Source organism: Pantherophis guttatus, chromosome 1 (assembly GCF_059756535.1).
Source record: "Pantherophis guttatus breed Tessera chromosome 1, ASM5975653v1, whole genome shotgun sequence".
Lineage (NCBI taxonomy): Eukaryota > Metazoa > Chordata > Lepidosauria > Squamata > Colubridae > Pantherophis > Pantherophis guttatus.
Genome location: NC_142063.1, coordinates 285,412,355 through 285,421,572, shown reverse-complemented (window position 1 = coordinate 285,421,572; position 9,218 = coordinate 285,412,355). Strand labels below are relative to the sequence as shown.

The following is a 9,218-nucleotide window of genomic DNA, read 5'->3' as shown; positions in this document are numbered from 1 at the left end:
AATTTTTTATACTTTTTCTGTGATTGTGACAGCCTTACATTCATGACCCAATTTAAAAATACGGTCTACTTCCAGAGTTGTTGTATGGGAAAAATTGGAAAAGACAGTTCTACCTAGGGCTCCTGGAAGAAAGGCAGAACAAGATAACCCCTTAAAAATGGCGATTTATATTATTTATATATAATGCTCCAAAGTAGCACACAGACACAAACGCGCGCGCACACACACACACACACACACACACACTGGGGGGGGAACGAGATCGCACATTGATTCTCCTTTGGGAAAGCAGTGCTAACCAGAATTCCATTTTGCCTCCACAGAAATGTGATTGGCAGCAGTCTTTGAAACTTTCTTTTCCTTCCCCTTCTCCTCTCTTCCCTATTTTCAGTATAGTCATGTGCCAATTTTTTTTATATACAGAATTGTCTTTAAAGGAATGTCACAATCTATATGAAATGGTCCCAGTTCAATGTACCTACCTAGGTTTCCAGCCAAACTATCTAAGGAAATATAAGGAAATTTCTAGACAGTAAATTCAAAAGAAAATATTGACCAGGAGTTAGTCCTTATATAGTAAGTGATACATAATTCCTCTGCTTAGAAAAGGAAATTGCATATCAGGATTTATCTATTTTTATCTCATTTTTATTGTTGTTATAAATAACTCAAAACAGCAAACATACTTAATATTCCTTCCTCCTATTGTTTCCACAACAACAACAACCCTGTGAGGTGATGTGAACTGACAACTAGTGACTGGCCCAAAGTCACCCAGCTGGCTTTCATCCCTAAAGTGGGACTAGAACTCACAATCTCCTGGTTTCTAACTTGGTGCCTTAACCATTAGTTAGAAGCTCCAGAATTACCAGGGGTTCCCCTAATGCTTGTGTGTATTTTGCTAACCTTGTTGCCAGTGAACCTCAAGTTTTAGCATCATAAGTAACAGACCCATTCAACAATTTAAGAATCGAGAATAATTATAAGGAAATTAGAGTGCTTGGGGCAATTCTGCAAATTAACCACACTGGCTTCCCTCATGTGTATACATGTGCTGTATGAATGAAGAATCCAGTTTTCAATTTTATGGGCATGTTGCATCAGGTTATGCAAAGTTCAGTTGCATCAGCTACTTTACAACAATTGCACAATTGTGTCCCAGACCCTATCCAAAGCCAAAATATACATCTAGCCATAAAATCTACTTACAGTGCTAAAAGTCTCACCAGTTCAGAAGGTACTCAATACTGGATTTGGATAATTCTCAAGGATCATGATTTTGTTGGACATTAACTCTTAGGGAGAGCAGTCTATTAGGGAATGCCTATGAATCTCGAGTGCACATAAGCATTTATCAACATCATTTGGGTAGAAAGTAAACATTATTCATTTGGCTCCAATTCATTATTACCGGGTGATTTTTATCGAAAATAGCCTACGCATGATGAAATACTCCTGCAATCGCACTCATGCACTTATAACAAAAGATATGACAGCAGATGCTGCCTGAATTATCAGAATTTGTGTAAACTATCGCATTCTCATGGAAATAGTTTCCAAGCTGGAAAATTCAGTACAATCTTGACTGCTACTTTTTATTTAGAAATTCTTCACAACAGTTTGTCAGCAGATTTTATCTTATTAGGAACAGACCTTGCTGATCCTTTTTCATTTCCTTTTACTTATTAGATTAAATCACATCAATCAACAGTTCCTTTTAACATGCTTGCAACATTTTTCAGGGCTTAAAATTATCATCTCAAATTCTGATAAAGATGACCCTATCTAATTGAGGTTTGATTCAGAGGCTAGTAAGGACACAACTTTGTCAGAGGCAATGTCATAAATATGAACTCCATCTACATCATATCTATATCTATCTATCTATCTATCTATCTATCTATCTATCTATCTATCTATCTGTCATCTATCTATCTATCTATCTATCTCACTTTTCTAAGCGACCTATCTCCCTCAAAGAGGGACTCTGGGCAGTATACAGTTAAACATCAACATATAGAACAGTATATAAAAATTAAAATGTTACATTTTTAGAATTAGACAGACAGATTAACAAAGTTGGAAGGGGCTTTGTAGGTCATATAGTCCAATCCCCCCACCCAAGCAGGAGACCCTACACCATTTGTGACAGATGGCAGTCCAGTCTCTTCTTGAAAGCTTCCACTGATGAAGCTCCCGCAACTTCTGAACTCAAGCTGTTCCATTGGTTGATTGCTCTCACTGTCAGAAAATTTCTCCTTATTTCCAGGTTGAATCTCTCCTTGTTCAGTTTCCATCCATTATTCCTTGTCTGGCCTTCAGGTGCTTTGGAAAATAGCTTGACCCCCTCTTCAATTGTAAAAAAAAAAAAAAAAATTAAAAATAAGATGGCAAGAATAATTAAACCCTGTTAAAAATCAGTTGACAAAAGCAATGAGACGGCTCCCCTGGCACCAACCAACCCCAATCAAGTTTGTAACTCTCTTTGCCTGCTTAATTTTATTTAGTTTTTTATTTTAAATAGCATTTGCTATTGGAGCCATGGTGCAGTGTTTATAATGCAGTATTGCAGGCTAACTTTATCCACAGCCAGGAGTTCAATTCTGAATGAATCAAGGTTGCCTCAGCCTTCCATCCTTCTGAAGTGAGTAAAATGAGGAGCCAGATTGTTGGGGGCAATATGCTGACATTTTAAACCACTTGGAGAGGGCTGCAAAGCACTATGTACAGTACATAAGTCTAAGTGCTATTGCTATTACTATTTGCTGATTCAGCCACAGATCTTCCATGTCCCATGTGATTTCCCTGGAGTGTTTACATTCAGTGAGCTTCTTTTACTCAATCCAAATCTGTACATTTGCCCCCATGACTAAATTTTGTAAACATCTCTCAGTGGAAATTAAAAGATATTCTTCTAAACCACCTAAAACCATCTTTTCAATTAGCTGACAGCAGCTATTACAAATCTCCTTAAGGAAAGCACTAATTTCCTTCTAAGTTTCTTAAGAAAATTTATGCAGCTTTTACATTGATGATAGAAGTGCAAAATATTATATTTGAATGAATGAATGAATGAATGAATGAATGAAAAACTGGATGAAGCTGACTTTAAAAAGCTTCAGGTTCCCAGTTCAGCTTTGATGATGATGATGATGATGCAATTTTTGTGATACTTTCATAACTGTAGAAGAAGGGAAGTATCACTTTCCTTGCCAAAAGTATGGTAATATTTATGGGGAAAACCCATATGGGAAATGCTTTGAACCAATCTAGCTAGGTACAAAGCCAACAACCACTCCGTATACTTGTGACATAGATTAATTTCTCATTTTTTCTCATTTTTCTATTTGTTTTTCCATGTTTCCATGATCTTTTGAGAAAAGCTTTATGTATGCTTATTTTAAATATTTGATTCTGACAGTCATTTTATCCAATATTTTCCACTTCATGAATATGTTAGATTCTTGCCGAAACTTTTTACTAATATTCACATTTTATAGGAAACTTGGAAAAATTCATAGAAGTGTGTAATAAAGAATAGGTCATTTTTGTTTTTCAATTTTAAAAAATGCAAGATTGTTAAAGTTCGTATTAAAATGTGAACTGAATAAAATTTGTCTACAATTAAGACTTAATTTCTCTGACAAAACCATGTCTTTGCTATTTTGATCCGTTTCATTTGCTGGGATTAGATATATTGGTTAATTCAAAATAATATGATGAACCTGTGCTGTTATAGATCACCCAATAGATACTGAAGACCATAATCATATTTGATATCTCAATTCTTTATTAGTTACTGAGACTTCTTTTTCTAATTCATTTTAACTTCTCTGAGTACTCTGCATTCCTTAATATCTCTGAAATTTTATCAGCTATTTCCTGTAGCACCTTGGGCTGTATGTCATCAGCCACCATTGACTCCAGCTTTATTTATATTAACAAAATACTCTGTACATTTTTTTGTTCTCCCAAGTTATACCACACCCTTTTTGTGTTTCTGCCAATTATGATAATTATGTGATCATCATTTATTTCCTAAAGAATGAGACACTGAGAGCACAGACAGACTCTGCCTTCACTAAGCTTAATGCAAAGCCACAAAAATCATGAGAGAAGAGAGCAGGGATGCCCTGACCGCGTCTCTCACGCAGTTAGCCAGTTTCAGCCAGGAAACCCTTCCATCTGGGATGGAATCTGGATTCCCCACTCAGTCAGCTGACAAGTCTACGCCACAACAACAGGTTCTCCCTCATCTCATTCTCAATTCATGATGGGAGTGTGATTGTATAAATAGCATAAAATTGAGAGTGCATTTCCACCGCTTCCCTCAATGAAGAAAAACCAAAATAATTGAACAGGAGCAGGAGTAGAAAGACACTCCAAGAGCACTATTTGAAGGGGGCAGTCAGGCTTATTTGACTTTGTTGCTCCTGCTGCTGCTGTTCAGTCTTCAATGGCTTCTGACTCTCCTAATGGACATCATTTCATCAAGATTGTCTGTCAGTAACTGCTTTATTAAATTCTTAGTGGCTAGTGCTTGTGTCATCAGTGACGGGTCCCTTCATGTTAACATTTTGTCTAGATCTATCATACTTTCTCCAAAATAATTTGTTAGTCATCTGAGATGCTACCAGTTTCTTCCTGATTTTTGATTCCCAAGCAGCAGATGTCTCTTCATTTCATTATTATAATCGGTATCCCTATTAATTTTTGAGTACAGGAAAAATTTTCTCTGCCCCTTGTCATTGGCTTAGCATATCCTATTGACCAGGGGTGAAATCCAGCAGGTTCTGACAGGTTCTGAAGAACCGGTAGCGGAAATTTTGAGTAGTTCGGAGAACCAGCAAATACCACCTCTGGCTGGCCCCAGAGTGGGGTGGGAATGGAGATTTTGCAATATCCTTTCCCCAGGAGTGGGGAGGGAATGGGGATTTTGCAATATCCTTCCCCCAGGAGTGGGGAAGGAATGGAGATTTTGCAGTATCCTTCCCCTGCCATGCCCACCAAGCCATGCCCACAGAACCGGTAGTAAAAATATTTGGATTTCACCACTGCCATTCACACAATCTTTTTTTTTTCTTAACACTGAGCAACAAGCCAGCTTTTGTGCTGTCTTCTTTAACCTTCAACAAACTATTCCTAGTCTTCTTGTTTCTAGCCACCAAAGTAGTATCATCACCCCATCGGAAGCTGTTTCTCCCTGGAAGTTTAATTCCAGTTTCCTTCCTGTCTTCCAGTTCCAAATACATGTTTTCAGACAGTATAAAGTACCAGAAACAGATTCCACTTTATTCTAGTAGTTAGGATGATAGCATGATTGAAATGTGTTTATCATGTAAAATTACACCTACTCAAAGCTTGGTTGATTGGGTTGATGTATCATTTTTGCTCTAGTGCAGGGGTGTCAAACTTGATTTCATTGAGGGCCGCATCAGGGTTGTGTCTGACCCTGGAAGGGCGGAGTTGGCATGGCCATGGTGGGCGTGGCCAGCTCAACATCACTCGTGTCAGGGGCACCTTTCGTGGCCCGACTCTGCTAGAGAAAATGGGCTCCCGAGCTCTGTTTTCGGCTGCGATGGCCTCCTGCAACACTTTGTCAGTGAAAACGGAGCTCAGGAGAGCCGTGTGCAGCCCTCCCAAGCTTCGTTTTCACTGGCAGAGGCACCATGGGCCAGTCCTTTGCTGTTTCCAGGGCAGCCCCATGGGCCAGCTCTAAGCACCCCATGGGCCGGATCCGGCCCCCAGGCCTTGAGTTTGACACCCCTGCTCTAGTGTGTCAGGAGGTTGAAACAGTTAAATGGGACCCAGCAGGAAGGGGAATGTACGTGTATGCTTCATAACAAACATCACATGTGATTATTTTCCATTTTCAAGTAGGATTTTATGCTACCCATTTAGCATATAATCTATACAATAGCTCTTCTGTTATGAGCATTTTTCTCAAAATGTTTGATATAGTTGACCCTTTCTTTAAAAACTCCAACAAAGAAAATGGCTTTCTCCCTTACTTTTAATACTAAGCCCTTACTTTCTCTTCCTTAGCCCCTAAATGTGCCTAGTGTTCAAAGCATAAATATGTGCTATCAGTAATTCCTAGACATACATGTGGTGAAGTAAATAAATTGTACAGTAAATTGATTTGTTGATGTTGAATGGCACTACGTTTTATGTAAGTAGCATTCTTGCCATTCATTTACTCCTTTGAGCATCTGAATATGCTGGCCTGCTTTCTATAAAATCATATCTTGGTTCCACCTAGTCCAGGATCAGCTCCTAGGGTTTCAGACAGAAGTCTTTTCCTTTCATATACTTTGTCCCTCTGAACATAAGATTGGGAAGTTTTTTGGAACCCAAGGGCTGCACTGCAACCAATTTTGCTTTCAGATCAACTCCAACATGTGCATACATATTCTATGATGGCGGATAATTTCCCATCTCTTTGTTAGAAGAAAATATAAAGATATGAGAATTTTGTATCTGGGAAAAGTTTGAAAATCATTGCCTGATGCGGTGACCTTATCACTGGGAGGAAAGGAGATGACTTCCATTTTGTGACTGGGACAGCATTTGCACCCCACTGCATTGTGGGGAACAAATTTGCTTGGCAATATGGCAGCCTCTCTCACTGGAAGTGATCCTCTCATTTTTTTTTTCTTCTTTGTTTAGGACAGAGAAGCTTCCAGACATAGGAAGGAGGGTCAAATAGTTCCAATGCTTCCTCCCTCCTTCCTCCCTCCTTCTGATCTAGAAATCCTATCAGTCACACTTTATACTTTGGTCCATGCAATTTATATTTATAAACTCGGGGTCACAATATTTCCTAAATTATATGCCTCCTTTGTATGTATTCATTGCAAAATCTCAATGTATGAAACCCTGCCAAAGAAAAAAAGGTAATGAATACAAGTAATAAAAATGTAGTACCGTGTGTGCATATATGTGTGTTTGTACACACACTTGTACACAGCTTGCAGAATTTATTTTGTCTGTACAAGATAGGCTTCTGGCTTCAAATAGTATGATTTTCTGGAGCCCTACTGTCTAGCTGCAGAGCAAAATCCATTGCTATAACCTGCCTTTAAATCAGTTCCTCTAAAACATTAATAACTCTCTCCTTGTTCTCCCCTGGCTTTTTCAAAAAGGAAAGTAAGTAATTCAAAGCCAGTGAAAAGACCAGAGTTGATTGACTTATGGAAGTTTTGTTAACCATTTCTAGGAAATTATTTGGAAGGCAGTCAAACAGTGGCAATGCACTTAGCATAAGACTCCAGCCAAAATTACAAAGATGGCACTGGGTTTTGTCAGAGATACAATGACCTCTGCTGGCTGCCTGGAAAGCAGAATGTGCGCTAGCATCTGTCGTTTGTTCTCTTGATCCCAGCAATGAAAAGAGGGTCTTGCTGTCAAATATCCAAGAGAATGACATATCTGCCAGATTTGTGAAGGGATTCTTCTTAAAGGCTGGTCATCCCATTCATTCATAAAAACAAGCTCATCCATTCTATCTTGGTTTTCTCATTCATTAGAAATGACAAAGGCAACTTCTCAATTCCCAAGATTTGTTTTTATGGGCTTGTTAATGATTGTGGTTTAAACCAACATTTTAAAGAGTTGTGACATGGAGGAGGTGGTATTTGGATAGAGGCCTTCAGAGTTGGCTGACAATCTGTGGGAAATGATTTGGGATCACTAGTTCTACCTACTGTGATTAATTAATTCAGGGCTCTTATAAACACAAACAGTGTTTCTGTGGAATTTCATACGGCATCATCTTTGTGACAAAATACTAAAAGTAGTTTTATGAACTAGGAGTTGATGATTCTCTCTATTTTGAATTTTCTAATGTTTGAGTTTTTTTCCAAATATAAATTTATTCCAGCCCATTACAACATATGTTTACAATGTTTTTTAAAAAGGCCATATGAAAATTCATATTTGTTTTGTAGCACATTTATTTATGCATGAAATTCATAAGCACTTTCCTTTAATATGCACATTATTTCCAAACATTTTCCTAATATATTCCTCTTAATGTGCCCTGTTTTTACTCATGTGCACATTTCTATATGTGCTTTATATCAAAGAACAGCCCTGCAAAATTCAGAAAAGTACAAAAATGGAAAGATAATTATATCAAGACGTTAGATCAGTTCTTATTACTTAAACATCAAGCAAATTCATTTCGCCTTGTTTCAGTTCTGCAAATTCAAGCTGTAGTGCTTCTTGTAACAATAATGATGGCACTAGATGAAATTGCTGCAGTAGTTTACAGGTAAGTAGATTAGATCAATCACATACAATTGGTGAAATCAACTATCAGGAACATTCTCAGCACTATAGTATGGAAAGTGCTAGAAGGAGACAGAAATTGTAGAAGCAACTAAAATAAATCATTTGTGTATAGACTCTTGCCTGATTTTTAAACAGTTTCTATTTGCAAATACCACTTTGAACATTTCCCAGTGATTTGAGGAGGAAGACGTTACAAATCATCATCATTTAACGACCTCATAATCCCTTGTAGGGTGGAGTCTGGGCAACTGAAGGGAGCTAGCAGAGTGTTTTAATGGCCGGATGCCCTTCTTGTCACCAATGCAGAGTTTTGTTCAGCAGATATATTCTCAGTGTGCCCAGAGAGAGAAATACCTGCCTCTACCTAGGATCGAACTCACAGCCTCCTGATAGGCCACCACACCAGTCCAGGAAGATGTTACAAATAAAAGATGTAAAACTGTTCTAAAGCTCTCTGTACTCTTCATATAAGCCTAGCATCTAAAATATCTGGCATACTGGGATTTTGGCCAGGATAATATATGGTACCTTAAGCAGGTCCCAGAAAAGCTGATTCCTTGTCCTCTAGGATAATACTAATAGCACAGGACAGTCATCCAAACTCAGTTTATGGTGCTATTGCAAAACTAAGCCAGCTTACCTGAAGCAGAAACAAGACTGTAGTGCCAGATCCCAATGAGGTGTCAGTGGAAGACTACAGCGTACTTTCAAACCCTGGAGATGGATCAGTTATGGAGTTAATGCAATGCCCTCTTTGTAACATTTAAATATACAGTAAGTAAAAATAGATATAGGGGCAGCCTTTACACAAGAAATGTAAAATAAGCAAACAGAATTATAAGCCATGATCACCTTTTCTCCACAGATGTATTACAAGATGAGAACCCCCTAAAATATTTTTTAAAAGTTCAACCATAGAAGGA

At 38.1% G+C, this 9,218-nt stretch overlaps 1 long non-coding RNA gene across 1 annotated transcript; it reads right to left on the bottom strand.

The window, feature by feature from the left end:
* Positions 1 to 645: 645 nt before the first annotated feature.
* On the bottom strand, positions 646 to 9,012 carry LOC148116874 (uncharacterized). Its single transcript, XR_015733899.1, has 2 exons — positions 8,936 to 9,012; positions 646 to 2,349 (listed from the first exon to the last, which is right to left on the bottom strand). It is a non-coding gene; the product is annotated as an uncharacterized LOC148116874 (long non-coding RNA).
* Positions 9,013 to 9,218: the final 206 nt, after the last annotated feature.